Genomic DNA, 16,513 nt, shown 5'->3' with positions numbered 1-16,513 from the left:
TGCATTAAATCACAGATGCTATCAGCTATTACAAAATAATCACCCAGTGGTCTGCAAAACAGCCTGAGCCTGGGGTCAGTGGTGGAGCCCTTCATTTGTTTCACATCTCAGCCCTTTTGGTTCCTGAGCGGAGGAAATAAATAGGCCTGGTATATGGCCTCATTTTATCAGGCTGTAGCTGAGGATAAATTAACTGGCTACAAACTTTTTTCTAAAAAGAACTGGGAGTAGAAATCCCAGGTACATAAAGTATCGACTAGCCCAGACAAGAGGGGGATGTGGCTGGGATATAATCTAAGGTCTGAGATGAATGGCAAATTATCGCTTGGGCCCACCAAGTCAGAGCCAGGATTATTGAGTTTTGATTTCTGTTGGTGGAGAAGGGCAGGGAGAAAGTTGATGCAACGTTAAAGCAACAACATATGAGACGGGACTCTTGGGTTCCCTTCCTCACTTCTCCACATTTGCTTTGCTGCATGGCTTTGGGTAAGTCATGCAACCTCCTCTGTGCTGCAGTGTGGCCATCTGAGACATGGGGAGTGACAAGATGCTGAGTTCCTCAGCTGAATCTCACTTGAGAAGTGCCAAGTGTTGTGATAAAACAAACAAAAAATGAGTCGTCCATATTTACATTAAAATGTGCAAGCAGCAGATTTCCAGGACAGCATTGTATGAACGGCCCCGCACACCCAGACGCAGTAGCAGAAACAGTTTTAAAGGGAAAGAGTGTGAGGAGGGGGGGAGGCGGGGGAAGAAAGAATAAAACACATTAAAAGGCAAATGCCACCCATTTGGACTGTTCATATTTTTTGACAGTTTCTCTTTATGTTGCAACAGCTGCTTAACATGACAAATGCCAGCTTTAAAAAAACCGTACGTGAGGAGATGCAGGCCCAGAACGTGAATAATGGAGTTCTCTAACCCGACATGTTGTGTGACATGTTTGCCCAGCAATGAATGGCCCCAGCCTCCGTGACAGCATCTGCTTGTGCTTCCCACAAACACCTCCCCAGGCTCAGAGGAAATGGTTTTGACAATGCTCCTGTCCATCAGGCCCACCTGGTTGGGAGCTGCATCCAGGCTGAGTTTCCCAAGTCCCTTCCACTTGGCACTGAGCCTCGGGTACAAGTGCGGGGATTAGAAGATGGAAATTAGAACATCAAGGTGATTTGTGTGAGAGACACTGAGCAAACAGGTGGCTGCAGGCTGTGCCGACTCAGGGACTCAGCACCTTCAGGGAAAGGCACCTGTTGCTCATCTCAGCCGGCAGGACAGAACCGTAGCTTCAGGAGGCAAGCACAGGGTATAAGAAACCTGAATTAAGTGCTGTGTTCTGCCACAGATGTGCTAGGTGACCCTGGGCAAGTCGCATAGCCTCCAAATCTGGAAGGTTTTTTGGTGCATATCTACACTGCATGTCTGGGGACGGGCCCCTTGCATCTGCGTCCTGTCCATTTGCTCCCTCTGGCATGTGCCAAGCCTGGAAATGCAGCAGTGAAAAAGCTCCAGAGCCATCTCCTGCAGCTGCTTTCCAGCATACCACAGACAGAGCCCTCCAGAGTGACTGTGGAGGTTGCCCTGGGCTGGCTTCACTGCCTCTTGTCCAGGCTGGGTGCCTGCCAGTGGAAGCTGGTTAAGTGTGGAGTGCCTATGCCTCTCCTCAGCTATTTCCAGGATGTGAAGTACATATGCTCCTGGCGTTCAGGGATTTGGGTACCAAAATACCTATGAGGAGTTCAGCCTGAGTCCCTTTATGCATCAGTTCCCCAAGTGATTCATCTCTTCTTGATGAACTCCCCATGCAAGTAGAATTGTGGCCACTTCCAGAAGGGAGAGAGAGATGGATCTAGAGGAAGATGGGTCCTGTACTGGCAGCTAACCCCCAGCTCAACTCAAACTTCACTGTTGTTTGAGTGTTTGCTGCTCCACTGGCCCAATGTTTTTACAGGCAGTTTCACCCTTAGAAGCAGCTGTTTCCCAAGAAAAGCTCATTTTTACATTGACTGTAAAGAGGAGAGATCTATAATACTGCAGAGTTCTTCCTCCTGGGATTTCTGGCCCAAGAAGCTGGAATAGTTCAGGCAAGGCTAGGATAAGCATTCAGATATTTGTCTGCTCTCTCCACACTCCCACCAGCTTTGTGTGCTTTGCCCATCACAGCTTGACTGCAAACAACAGAAAACAGACAGCAAAGAGAGAGAGCAATGTGCTTTCTCTTTCCACCCTCTTGAGGCCCAAAATCAAGCACATCAGCTTGCCTCTGTTCTCAGGTCTTCCTGCTTCTAGCTGTGCAAACACCACTCTTAGACTTACGCGGAGAACTCCTGCAATTCAAGCTCGCCCCTGGATGGCGAGGTGTTTGAGAGGTTTGCATTTGGTAGTTGGTTTCCTTGTTTCTCTCTAAACTAGAGAGAGAGTGTGTGTGTGCATACATACAAAAAAACAGGAACCCTTGTCCAGCCAGGAGCTGGAATGCCAGCTGCTGCTCAGCTGATTTAGGATTATACTCCTGTCTTTGTCACTGCATTAAGGGGCACTGCTGGCCCTGTTCTGTCCAAAAGCAGTAAACAGGGACTGCACCATACATGATAGCAGAACCAAGTGCAGAGAAGCATGCTTCCACTCTCATGCTTCAGGGCATAAGCTGATTGCCTGCAGGGGCTAGGAAGGGTTTTTCTGCTCACATCCATCTCTGCACAATCAGTTGGATGCACTTTGTTTCCATGTTCTCCCCTTTCTCCTCTTTGTAGAGCGTGTACTCTTAGCTGTTCTGCCAGGGGCGGGATAGCAGCCTAGATGGACGTGAGGTTTGATCTGGGATGGCAAATCCTCATCTCCTTCTTTGTAACAGTGATGTGAATAATTCAAGAAGCATGGTCTATTATGCTTGAGTTATATAAAGTACCATCTAAGAGTGGGGTTTACCACTGGGCGGTGTAGGGAAGCTCTGCTGAGTGATGCCTGTGGGCTGGGTAGGTGGTCGTGTGCCTGGCAGCGTGGTTAGGAATCCCTCAGCGATGGGGCCGCAGGCTGCTCAGACATGATTCAGAGCCCACAGCAGACACTCCAGAGCTTTCTGTGGTCTTCAGGGGACTCTGAGCCTGACTCTCGAGCAGCATGTGGGCATCCCTCGTGGAGGGGTGGAGAGGAAGACTGGGAGGATTCTCAATCCCATCCCACCAAAGGAAGCAGCCGCACCTTTCTCCCTGGCCCCCAGGTTTCAGGGTGGCTTGGAAGGAGGTAGGGGGGAGCCAGACAAAGAGCTCCTAATCCTGCAATGGGGTTGGATCACAGCTGGTGCTGTAGTGGTCCAGGGGATCATGTATTACACATCATAGATAACATCCCCTCATGTACAACATCTGTGGGCTGTGAGGCCAGCTCCAGAGCCTTGTTCTTGGCCAGCAGAAGGAGTGGCATCTAGAAGATCCTGGCAGTGGCACAGACCTACTCGGTGATATCTTTAGGCTTCATAAAACATCCTGACAATCATGGTGTTGCTCCAGGAATATGAACAGGTACAGTTATGTGCTGGGCTGCTGTGGGATCCTGCAGGGTAGGTGACAGGGTTGTGCTGCAAGCCTTGTCCCTAACTTTTCCTCTCCCTTCTCCATCCCTGCTCCTCTACTTTGGCCCCAACTCTCCTCCCTGGCCTCTGTGCTCAGCTGCAGACTCGTGGGACCTAGCAGTCCTGGTCAGTAGGGGATATTCTGTTGTTTGCAGCCTCTTGGAAGGGGAGGCTAAGTAGTGTCGTGTCTCCAAACGCATCTTATGCATTCCTACCTGAACAGGACTATTGAAGGAAAGGGGCAAACTGAGCTATGGAAAGAAGAACAGTGGTCTGTGAGCTTTTGCCAGCAGCTTGGAGGAAAGAGCATTTTAGGCTGAGTGAAAGGGAAGCAGGACGCTGCCTGCCTGTATTAGAGACTATCTGTCCCTGTTCCCTCCCCTCATGCCCACATATTCTTGTGCCTTTGCTGACACCTTGTAGCTTTGGCATTTGGGAATGAGATTTGGTGTTTCCTGAGTGGCTGAGAAGTGAAAGGACAGATTACTCTTTCCTTTATTTCTGCAGTTTTAGGGCAGCAGCATTGTTCCTGTGCCTCCCAGTACACCTAAAAGCAGGGCACTTTCCTCTTACAGCATCTAGTGTAGGAAGCTAATTTGTCTGATGATAATTTATGCTTCTCTTCATTCCACAAATGAGCCTAGAAGCTACATAATGGCTGCATATTTAGAAATGTAATAAATAATAATATGGACATACATATAGTACTTTTCACCCCAAGGCCTTAAAGCAGTTTTGCAGATATTAATGAATTAAGATTCACAGCTCCTCCAAGAACCAGGGAAAAAGCATTCTCAGCCTGTTTTATAGGTAGGGGAAACCCAGGCGCAGAGAAGCTGGGACATGCTGAGAGCCCCTGAGACAGGGCTTGAACCCAGAGCCCTGGCCTGCAGTCTCAGTCGCTAACCATTACCGCTCCCTCTCCAAAGGAAAGTAGCTTCTTTGGAGGAGAGACTGCCATTTTATTATGCGTGTGTACAGCCTGACACAATCTGACCTGACTGAGATCTGTGTAAATGCCATTAGAGTATAAATAATTGATCATAAGGGCTATACACTGGGTATGTGGATGTGCCCCGGAAGTCTCCACAGAAAGCCTGAAGCTGGGCCAGCACTTCTGTGCAGGCAGGAGGCTTTCACAGCTCTCTGATCCTGACCCTGCTAAGCGGCTATCCGGACCCCTGGATACGAACTCAGGATTGCTGTAACTTGTGGTCGGGGGGCTGTTTTCATGGGCAGGGACTAGTGCAACCATTACCTCTGCCGTGACCTCTTTTCCCTGGGTGGGGCTTGGCTTACAACCACTGTGCCAGCTATGGGAGGATTTCTCTGCTTCAAGGGGAAATCACCACCAGCCAATTTGTCCTGCCAGAGCATCTGGCCCAGGTCTGGTCTGGGAGGTTTATGGAGGAACCACTTGCTGATCTGCTGGTGAAGCGGCACTGTGCATTGACGAGCAGTTAATTTATGAGGAAAAGTTCGGAAGAGTGCTCCAGCACAGCTCATTTAGTGTATTGATCGGGCCGATAAGAAATCTTGGGCAATCAGCACCGTAAAGCATAGCGAGCAGATCTTGGCCCGTGCTCTGCTGCAGTGCATCCTCGCAGAGCACTCTCAGCTTGTAGCTGCACGCGACCCCTTTCACAGCCCGCTTACTTACAGCCCATCATCTTGTAAATGAGCTCATTCACATGTCCTTATCTCCAGAGCTGAAGTCTCCAAAAATACCACAATACTAGGCATGCAGATTCTTTCTGGGGACGGTCCGGCATCTTTAATAGAAGAAACGTAAAAAAGGGCTAGATTTGCACAATTAATCCAATTCAGTGTAGAGGAGAAAGATCTTTTCCAGACAGTTCTCAGCAGCTGTGTCTGGGCTAAAGGCTGTACAAAGTGTGAGTTGGCTGCTAGGCCCTTAGCCGAACTAACAAAGAGTTATGGGGAGCCTGACTAACTACTTAATGTAGCACTCGTTCTAATGAGCCTACACACTAGGCACGGAGGGATGAATAATGACACCCATGAGCCTGGGTGGTGAGACCTGCAGCTAAGGGAAAGCTCAGTGCCAGGGGCTTCAGTCAGCACTTGCAGGCCCTTATGGGTGGAAGGTGGTGCTGAAGGTGCAGGGTTTGGTGGATTGGAGAGCGCTGCGTGCCTGCCGCCACCCTAGGGAGACCCACAAGTGGTTACAAGAGGAACTCGAGTGGATAATTTGCTCATTTACAGGCCGCTCTCAGCTAGAACAGAGCACTTCAGCCTCGTTGCGTGGGGCGGTGATGAATATGCAGTTGCAGCTAGCTCTGTCGTCGGAGGAACCAGCTTGGCTGCAGGAGTTGCTGTAGTAAAGGAGATCATCCATTTGTCTGTCTGTCAGGGCTTCACTCCTAGACTGGCTGCTGACCAGGGTTAAACAGCCCAGTCTACTCTATCATGGAGTGGGCTTCAGCCCCACAACTTTCATGGCTCTGAGCTGGTGACAGCTTGACCACACCAGGCATGGGAAGGGGAGATCTGAACCTGACCTGCCATGTTGCCCCCCACTTTCCCTTGGCTCCTTTGCCAAGGTGTTGCAGGCCTGGTCCACACAGGTTTATGTGGCAATCTTTGTACTGGGATTGTTGACCCATAGCCCTGAACCAGGCTCGCCATCCATTGTGGACACTGAGATATGCTCCCAAGCTATGCCAGTGGTGTCTGATCTGGATTTAATGTGTGCCTCCTTGAAGATTTGCTTTTCCTAGGCACCTGAGCTTGCACTTCCCCTGCTTTGCTGAGAGCATGTGTCCCAGGCCCCATCTCAGTAGGGCACAGTGGATTTTCCTTCTCTGTTTCTCTCTGTCTTCGTGTCTCTCTCCCTCGTATTCTCTCTTTGCTGGAAGAGGCAGGATCTCTTCCCACATGTCTTTCCTCTCCCCAACAGCAGCTTGCCAGATATGATTCCCTGTCCCTGCTTGGCGAAGGAGAGAAGCTGTCTGTCTCCCCCTGCCAAAGCACAGCCAGCAAATCTGTGCTCGGTTCCTCCTCTGCCACTGATTCCTTGTGTGGCTCTGGACAAGTCACCTCTCCTTTCTGGACCTCATTGGTGAAAGGGGGATGAAGGGGGAGGGGAAGTGATCTTGCAGGATTTGGGGGACATAATTCGCGGACTCACTTTGAGAACCTGGGGTGGCCTGTGCCACCCCCAGACAAAAGCCTGTTTTTGGATGGGAGTCTCCCCTGGCTCCCAGTTTCTTCCCACCCTTGGACATATGCTCTGTCAGCTAACTAAAGCCCTTTGCATGCACAAGCGCAGGTGGCCAGTGCAAGCTGCACGGGTGGAGAACAGCACGTTCTGCTCCATGCTGCCAGCTCTGAGTTCAAGCAGACCTTGCATTCTGGTCTCCAGAAGCAGCGGGGACATTGGTGGCTCCTCAGTCCTGCTCCACTCCAGTATTTTCACCCCTCCCCTTCCCTGTGCTCTACACAGGAGGGATATCACTTCTTTTGCAGCATCCTGGTCTGGAGAAGTGGGCATGACATTATGGACAGTGTTTTCCCTCCCCCTTGGGAAGATCTCAGCCTGTGGGAGCTCTGAATGCTGCTGTCCTGTTGACAGGAGCTCAGCAGCCTGGCTGTGTCCTTAACCTACTTTGTGACACTCTGGGCCATGCCAGGACACATCGGCCTCCCTCTTCCCTTTACAGCTCCAGAGTCCAGGCCATGTGCTGGGCCTGGACTACATATAGGAAGCCCCTATCCCATCCGTCTCTTCCCCAAGAGAACCACTCAAACAAGCTGCCCCCACTTCTCTTATCCCCTGCAGCTTGTCCCCATCCCGAATGGCTCCCTCTCATCAACAGTGTCCAGAGGTATGGCCTGTCATTGGAGATTGCAGGGAGGAATCAACATAAATTCACATTCCACTGAGTGATTCCTTTAATGGGAAGAAATGTATTTCAGGTTAACATTGCATCAGGCAGGCCTCACAGCAGCGTTTTTCTGCCCGAGCGAGTTGTAGTGTGTCCATGTGGGTGAAGTCAGAGGTGTCCAGCACTTCTTCTCCTTTCACGTACATGCACACATGTGCAGGCAGGCCGGCTCCAGGGTGAACACGAGACAGATTCAGTGTTTGGTGCTGCCCCCATCCCAGGCAATCATACATGGCAGCTTGCTTCTGCCATTCACAAGGGTGCAGAGAACAGGGGCAGGGCACATGTGGAGAATGAGTGTGTCAGAGGAGACACCGGGCTGGCTCTGATCCTGGCCATGGAAGCAAGGTGCTTCTCAGTGCCTGCAGAGCTCACGCCTGCTACAGGGGACAGCGTGCAGCATCTTGCTGGAGCAGGTGCGTGGTCCTGTGCTCCCCATCTTGCTTAGCACCTTTAACCTTGTTCATCCCTCCTGGGCTTTTTCCTCCATCCTTCCCTTCACACCCTTTCCTTCTTAGTCGCTCTCTGATACTCTCCATCGCCTGCTTTTGATACCTGTGTGCCCATGGCTGCTATCCATGTACCTCTTCCTCAGCCTCTGTGGACTGCATGGGGGAGATTTATGCCCCCTTTGCCATTGTGCTTCCTTGCCTCCTCCACTCCATTTCAACTCCTCCTGCCCACACCAAATTCCACTTTGCAGTAAATATTATCTGACTGAATGAACAACAGCCAGCGCAGTTCAGTGTCCTTAGGAGCTGCTTTTATTTCCTCCCCCTCTTCTATTATTTTTTTAATTAGCTCACAGCTGTGACCATCGACTGGTTAGAAGACATGCCCAGGGAAGAATTTTTCAATGAAGTTGTTTTAGATTTGTGCTGGTCCCTTCCCTCCTCCGTTTGACCTCTTTGTCTCATGGTAGTGACAGGCGAACCCCAAGGATGAGGAGCTAGGGCTCCATGGGGAAAAACTGCCCCAACCTTCATGCTTCTCCGAATCTCTCAAGGCTGTAGATCTCAGGAGAGTTGGGGATGGGCTTTGTAAAGACAACCATTAATGATATCGCAATGCACTTTGCTTCTAGTTCTGACTGCAAATAGTGCAGGGGTGAGGGGCCATGTAATGAGAACAGGATCAGCAGCCTGATGTCGGCATTGCAGAGGGTGGTTGAAGCAGAGCCCGAGGAGTTAGGATCATAAGGACATCAGAAGAGCCCTACTGGGGCAGGCTGAAGGCCCATCTAGCCTTGTATCTAGCAGTAGGGGATGCTTTAGAGCAGAGGTTCCCAAACTTTTTCATACTGCATACCCCCTTCCAGATTTGCCAGCTGCCCATGTGCCCCTGCCAGCATACACTGTATATTTTAACCCCCTAAATGCCAGTTATTATTATAATGAAAATTAAATCTACCATTATACAATTTCTCCTGCTAACCCCCAGAGATACGTGTACCGCAGTTTGAGAAGCTGTGGTTTAGAGGACGAGTATATACAATAGGGCACAGACTCCTGGGGTCTCTCTCAAGTCTGCCACTGTGTCACTTTGTGAGCTTAAGTGAGTCATTTATCCCTTAGAAATATAGGGCGGGACGGGACCTCAAGGGTCACCTAGTCCAGCCCCATCAGTGCTCTAGGACATGCTATTTCTACACCACATCTTCTTCAGTTTCTTGGTGTGTGCAATACATTGATCATAATCATTGACAAGCTGGTTCAAAACCACAATGTTCTTGTCATTCCATCTGTGAAATGGTGCGTTGGCCAAAAAAAATGTTGTTTTTTTTTCTTTCTTGTTGAAACATAGAAAACTTTTGCCTGGTTTGATGTTGAAATATTTTGGCAACCAAGCAAAATGTCATATGCCTGTAATCATTTTTCCCCCCTACAAATGGAGGTTTTTCAAGAAAAGGGAATTGAAAACTCCCCCATTTTCACTCAACAACAACAGTGACAGAAAAATCTTGGCTTGACTTGAAAAAATCTCAACATTTTGCTTTCCTCACAATGAGCTGGATCGTTTTCAAAAATAACTGTGAAACATGAAAATCTTAGATTTCCATGTTTTTCCAACCACATTGCAAATACTTTCTATGGTTCTTGCAGTTACCTCCCTTTCTAAACTGCTCTGAGGTCCTTGGGTGACCTGTATGTGGAGCTGTAGTAAGTTCTAGGTGCTTCGAGTTAATTGAAATAAGGAAGTCCTTTTTATTTCTTGTAATATGGTTGCCTGTACCATTGTGTCCACTTTGCAATCTCCTATGAACACAGTGGAAATGATCCCAGTGTCTCCAGTTCAACAAGGTTGTTAAGCACATGCTTAAGTTTAAACATCTGAGTAATCCTGGTGAAGCCAAAGTAATCTGCTAATTTGTTCCAAATTAAGCACAAGCTTAAATGCTTTGCTGAACTATAACCTATGCTTTCCACAGTGCCCGTGTGTCTGTATATAGGGTGTCATTTGAGGTCCCTCTGAAAAGAATAAAAGATAGTTTTCTGATTGAACTGGATATTTTGGAAGCTCAGTAATAATCTGTCTGTGCCTTTGGGTGACCATTTCAGACACAGGTTCACTACAGATTTACCCCTAATTATTTTACATTGGTTTGGTATGCCAGATCCAGTGTTAAATCCACCTGGATCTGAAGCAGGCAGATGACCAGATAATCGGTGGCACCTGCTGCACTAGGTATTATTATAGCACCTCACCAATAGGGTGGAGAACAGGTAGTTGTCTACTGGCCCCTGGCAAATGATTACCATGGAATAACTCTGGACATACAAAGTTTACACCACTGTAGTTTTACCCCTGATTTTTCCTGGAGTAATTCCACACCAATTTCAAGTAAGCTACAGTGGTGTAGAGCTGTATGGCATGTGTCTGCTTCTTGTGCACACTGGTGTCAGGCTGATTACACTGGCATAAGTATGACATGTATCCAGACCCTTAACCTTTCTGTCTCAGTTCTCCATCTTTAAAATGAGGATAGTAGTTCTTCCTTCTCTTACCTTTTGTGTGCCTTTCTAGGCTATGAGTTCTTTGGGGCAGGGGCCCTGTGTTTAGTAAGTGCCCATACACCATGCATCACAGTGAAGTCTGGAGCTCAGGTGCTTCCATAACACAGAAATAATTAGGTCAAATTGAGCATTCGCTGTAAATTTAACCGTCAACGTTGTATTAGCGCTGACAAGCAGTGAGTGCCATAAACCAACATGAGGCACTTTCCTCCTCCTCTTAGGGCCTGAGCTTGCTGTTCCTACAGAGCTCACTCCAGGGAAGTTATCGGTATGAGGAATAGATTACATTTCTTGACACTTACCCCAGTAGTTTTTACTAAAGTTAGACAGTAAAATACATTAACTGTAGAAACAGAGAATATAAAAGCTTCATTTGCAGAAAGCTCATGATTTAGTGCAAATATAAAACAACTCAAAAAATTAAACCGAATAAATACATTCTGCCCAATTGATCTGTGAGAGGTGTGTCTGACAGGCTTAATTTTCAGGAGAAAAGAAACAAGGTGACTATTCCTTATAGAGAGAGCTGGTCATGTGGAATAGATGGGGCAGCAGTAAATCCAGCTAAGTCGGAACGGCTTTAGAGAAACTTTCACCCTGGAAGGAACATTTACACAAGAAGGAAAGCACTTGGCGGGTATTTTTTGTTGTTCCCTTTGTGGCTCTAAAAGGCATTTAGTGTTCTAAGCAAGACGTTTTCATCCTTCAGCTCAGCTTATCTCTTTGCTGAGATGCGTAGGGATGTCATGCTCCATGTCTGTATTTGTGACACAATAATAATATTTTGCAGCTTAGGCGGGTCTTTCATTTCAAGATCCCAAAGCACTTTGGAGAGTTGGGTAATTATGGCAATACCAAGGATTTGGAATGGGCTGTATAGCAAAAGCAGGCGTAGAGCCCCAACCTTTCCTCCCCTCGTCTGAAGAGACCACCCATTACCACCTAGTTAAAAATACCTCTCTTTTAACTCTCCTAATTCACCAAAGAGCTCCAGGGGAAAACCAGGAGCAACGGTCATAAACTCCTAGAAGAAGGTTTCAGACTGGATATAAGGAAAACACTTCTTCACAGTTCGTGTGATCACTCTGGAATAGACTCCCAGCGGGGTGGTGCAGGCACCTACCCTAGAGATCTTTAAAAGAAGACTGGATGCACACATTGCTAGGGTTATTTGACCCCAGCAGTCTTTGCTGCCCAGAGCATGGGGCTGGACATGATGATCTCATGAGGTCCCTTCCAGCCCTAAGCTTGTCTCACTGCTATAAGACTTGGCACACAGCTAGCAGAGCCAGTAAGATGTATACGCTGTGCCCATTCATTCCAGTCATGCGGCTACCTTTGGGAACACAGCAGAGCGCTGAGATATGGAGAGGTGAAATGCCTTTCCCAAGGGCACATAGGGGATTAAGGGCAACAATCAAGGTACCCGATGCTTCAGAGGAAGGCAGAAAACCCTGCAGGGCTCTCTCCGCAGGTAGAGGACTGGACGACTACCCCAGCTGGTGCTAGAGGAGGGAGGGAGCCTTTGAGCTCCAATTCATCTCCAGTCCAGACTGTCAACAACCACAAGTCATTAATGTCCATCAGGTGGCATGTGGGGACAAATGTGACGGTAGGTGTTCCCATCAGAACTGTCCATCTTGGCAGGGGCCCTAATAGAGGGGTCAAGAGCCAAATGGGGTCACAGATTTACTCTTCCCCTGAAAGCTGCTCCCTCAGGGTTGTAGCTGGTGTGTAATTGCTGTGGCAGTTCTCATGAGAAAGTGTGCCCTGATGAGGGCAAATGGCTGAACTCCCAGTATGGGGATGGGATGCCTCCCTGATAGACCCTTCCCCCACAATCAGTTGTTTTGTTTTGTTTTTTACCCCTGCCTGAAGCTTGAGGTTTGATTATCATGCAGTATTAAGTTGGCTGGCAGAGGGGCTCACGCTACAAATCGGTCATGGGCTCCCAGCCACAGTATCTGTCAACGCTCTTCATCAGTAGCGCGGGTGCGAAGCGCCGAGCGTACCCTGTGGGTGAGGAAATAAGAATAGTCGGTAACGAACGGGAATGCTCAGGCGAGCGGGAGGAGGGAGGGGACGTGTTGGAATTAATTCGCAAATGTGTTGGGCAAAAATTAGCAGCTGCAAATGTGCCAGAGCAGAGAAGGTGGAAGGAAAGGGAGGGGAGGGACAGATGGAAGTGGGGGGGAAAGGAAGGGGGAAAGAGGAGAGACTCTTCCTTCATGGGCGGCTTGGAAACACTTTAAAACATGGTTCTGTCATGTTGATGCCACACAGCTGGTGGGTGCCATATTAAGCATGGTGTAAGGCAGAGAGGAAGGATGATCGTGTGATTTAAGGCAGCGGGTGGGGAATCTGGAGCTGTGAGTTCGGTTCCTGACTCTGCTAAGATGTGTGTGTGTGTGAGAGATCTTGGGTCAGACAGCAAGGGCTACTTGTGGTGCGAGGCTCTGCATATGCTTTCTGTTTCCTCTGGCATTGCTGCGTGGTCAGGAGTGTGGCAAGCTAGCGCTGTTCCGGCAGAAAGCCCTTATAAATAGGATTTTGCTGCATTCAGAGCAGCAAAGCCATGTTTTACAGCTGTATCTTGGTTTTGCCTTTCAGGGTTGGTTCCCCCCCAAGCGGCACATAGGGTAGCTCTGTTGGTAGATCTGTATCCACAGCGGGAATGCTTTGCTGTTGTGGGCTTCAAGCTTACAGACATGCCAACCCTGATAAAGTGCTCCTAGCATAGGTCTAGCCTGAGATTCAGGACCTGTGGCTGTGTTGCATGTTGCTATCTGTAAGAAGGGGCTCATGACCATTTCTGCTGCATGCTTAGATTGCAATTATGCATCATTAGTCTCTGCATCTAGATCTATTTGTGCCTAGACTGCAGCTCCGATTTTGCTGGGGGGCACTCGGTGCTACTGCAATACAGAGAGCAGCAGTGGGTGGGACGGATAGCTCAGACAGGGCTATTCTGCAGCAGTTTGAGAGCACTGAAATGTCACTTCTCGGACCAACATGCCCCCATCCACGTTGATTAGAGATGATGTCCTAGGTGGCTGACAGGGAGCAGTGGCTAGCATGTTGTGGGCAGGGGCTCGGATCCATGATGTATCAGATTCATGAGCCGATTAACACAGGAAAGGGGAGGCTGGCATGTGCAGCCTTAAGAGGCAGGGCGTGACTCAGGTTAATAGACTCTGTCAGGCCTTTCTTAAACTTCCCCTGTGCCAAAGGGATGGAAGGAGAAGGGCAGCAGGTCCCTGGCTTGCAGCTGGAAGGGATTCTTGCTGTCTCTTCCTCTCTGTCTTGGAGAGCACAATCTTTGCTTCAGGTCCCAAGGAGTCCTGACTCATTTCCTTCTGCTGGTAGCTGTTTCCTGGAGTGCTGGGAGATGGAGTGAAAATCCAGTAACAGCAGCAGGATGGGAAAACAAAATGACTGGGTTCCTCAGTCCCCGGTTCCCAGGAGCCCTGCTGCCTGCTCACCTTGTGCTTTCCAGCCAGCTGCAGGGCCAGCCCTGTTCCCTGACTCACTCACCAACCCTCCGTCTGCCCGTCCCTCACTAATTACTTCCAGGCCTGTACTCCTGACATTTGCGAGCTCCTGATTAGAGCAACGAGGGAGAAATCTCCAAGGGAGATTGTGGCCAAACTGCACCACTAATAAAACTGGAGATTGACAATCAGGCAGAAGGAAGGTGAGGGGGGGCGGAGGGGAGGGACTTGTCCTGGCAGTCTCTGTTTCTTTCTGAGCCTGTGGGATGATGAGAGAAGGTCAGGGCTTGTTAACGTCACAATGATGAGCAGAAATCCACCACTGCTGAATGCTGGATGCCCCAAGGACCTCATGCCAGGCACCGCATACTTCTCTAGTCAGTGATATTATTAGAGACAGGCCTCAGTCCTGAGCACCCACACAGTGTGAATCTTGCAAATGGCTCCATCTTCTCCATCAGCTGTTATAGCTAACCGCCTCTCTGTCCCTGTGACCGTAAGGCTCCACTAAGAGCATACACAATAAGAGAATCCCCGAAGTAAAAAACGTGCAGTCTAAATTGGCCAGATGATGACGAGAGTGGGGGATATTATCCCCATTTTGCAGACAGAAAACCGAGGCACAGGAGGACAGAGAGTACATCTGCACTGCCGCCCAGGTAGCTGTGGAATTGAGTTTGCCCTACACGCAGCCCCATGCCTTAATGAAAGACTGCTCTTCCTCTTAGAAAAGGCTGAACCAAAGCTCCGCTTCCCGCCAGCCTGACTTCATCTACAGATCTCAGTGTTGCAGCCCGAGTCCTTCTGTAGTGAAGAAAACAAAGCAACAGGAACCTGCAACAAACCTGAACCAAACTTGTTTCCTGCAAAGTTCCCCCTCTCCCCGTTCTTAGCCCCTCCTGTTGATACCAGCACGCTCACTTTGGATGCATCGTTAATCATGACACGGAGTGCTACGTCTAGGAGAAACTCGACTAAAATCTATGCCAGAAAAAAAGCAGAGGCTGCTTCACCCATTGCTAGCATGCAGCTGCCTCCATGGCACAGCCCTGCAGCTGCTTCTGGGTGTGCTACATGGCAAGGTGGGGGAAAGAAGGTGTGTGTGCGGGTTGTGTGTGTGTTTGTGTGTGTAAATCACTCTGCATTCAGCCAGGGGGCTGTGGACGAACCTTAGGGTATGTCTGCATTGCCTCAGTAGTGAGGCTAGGAGTGCTGTGTCCAGAAGCACACCCTGTCTCCCCGCCACACCGCCCCACTCCCACTCAAGGTGCATGAAAGCCAGGGAATTTGGCGGTGGAGGCCATATGTGCCCGGAAGTGTGCTCTCTGTCTTGGATGAGCTAGCTCTTTTGTGAGTGCCCTGGGCCATGCAAAACCCAGTATATGGTCTAATTCCTGGGCTTTGGCAATATGTGCTAGGTGGGAGAGTGGACTGGGGGAGCATCTTGATGGCAGTCCTGGCCTTTGTGTGGGGGTGGCATAGATGAACCCTGAGACTCCCCTGGGAGTGCCTCGGGGGAGCAGGATCCTGGGAGGTGGTGGGGGAGATTTTGGGATTACCCTGACGGCAGCGTTCCCCTCTCATCCAAAGTACACGTGGGAAAAGTACATTTGGGCTGGTGCTGCTTTTTCCATGTAGTTGGCTCAAGGCTCCTCCCTTGCCCCAAGCACCACCCAAACATCCTGTGCTCCAAGGGTTGGTGTTTATCCCGACCCCCACCTTGCCTCCATATACATCTCCTCACCCAGGCATGTGTATCCTCTTCTCTGGAGGTTGAATCAGGCCATCGTAGAGCAGGATTCCTTCCTTTTGAATGCCTCCCTCTATGTATGTGTGCACTCGTATGTGTGAACTCGTGTTTGTGTAACTGTTGAAATGAATATTGCCTGGTAGCACCCTCCAGTCCCAGGAGTGAGCACCCATTTTCTCGACACGTTGGCAAATGCGCCCGTTTCACTCGCACTAGCTGAGCCAGTCTTGCCATTGGTGCATGCAGCAGTTGGTTTCTGGGGGACTCCTTGCTCTTGGCTGCTCCATCCCTGGGAGGGTGTGGGCTTCCCCTGGTAGCAATGTATGGGCCAGGGAAGGAGGGGAAGCCTTTCTGCTACTCTGTCACGAGCTCCCCTGGTTAAGGGAACTGGCCAAGTTAAACACTCAAGGTTACGCGAACTTTTTAATGGCTGTGAAGCTTTTTTTGGTGGAAACCCTGGCCTCCCCTTTCCCAGTGGTGCCACATAGGCCTCAGCCCCTTCCATGCTGAGTTTCATCGGGCCTTGCTGTCCTGTTTATCCATACAGCAGTCAGCATCCCCCTGGCAGCTGGCAGCCATAGCTCTTGCCTCGAGCCAAGGCGAGTCCCGGTGGGTCTTGGCTAGTCTGTAGGGTCATCTCATGCCTCTGCAAGATGGGCCTTTATCTGCTAGGCAGATTACGCGAGGTACCTCTCTCTCCTTCTCTCGCCCGCACGAGTGGGGCCCCTGAGTGCATCTTACTGCAGTCCGGGCCTAAGCACGGCAGCCCTGTCCTGAAAGCG

General features: G+C 49.6%; 1 protein-coding gene across 1 annotated transcript in view; it reads left to right on the top strand.

Annotated features, from left to right (window-relative positions):
- LOC149853431 (opioid-binding protein/cell adhesion molecule homolog) overlaps positions 1-16,513 on the top strand; it is a 649,187-nt gene that overhangs the window by 330,731 nt on the left and 301,943 nt on the right. The gene's annotated exons all lie outside the window — the stretch shown is intronic.

Source organism: Crocodylus siamensis, chromosome 14 (genome assembly GCF_052110815.1).
Source record: "Crocodylus siamensis isolate JL-2025a chromosome 14, ASM5211081v1, whole genome shotgun sequence".
Classification (NCBI taxonomy): domain Eukaryota; kingdom Metazoa; phylum Chordata; order Crocodylia; family Crocodylidae; genus Crocodylus; species Crocodylus siamensis.
The sequence above is the reverse complement of the archived record's forward strand: the minus strand, read 5'-3'. Positions and strand labels throughout refer to the sequence as shown.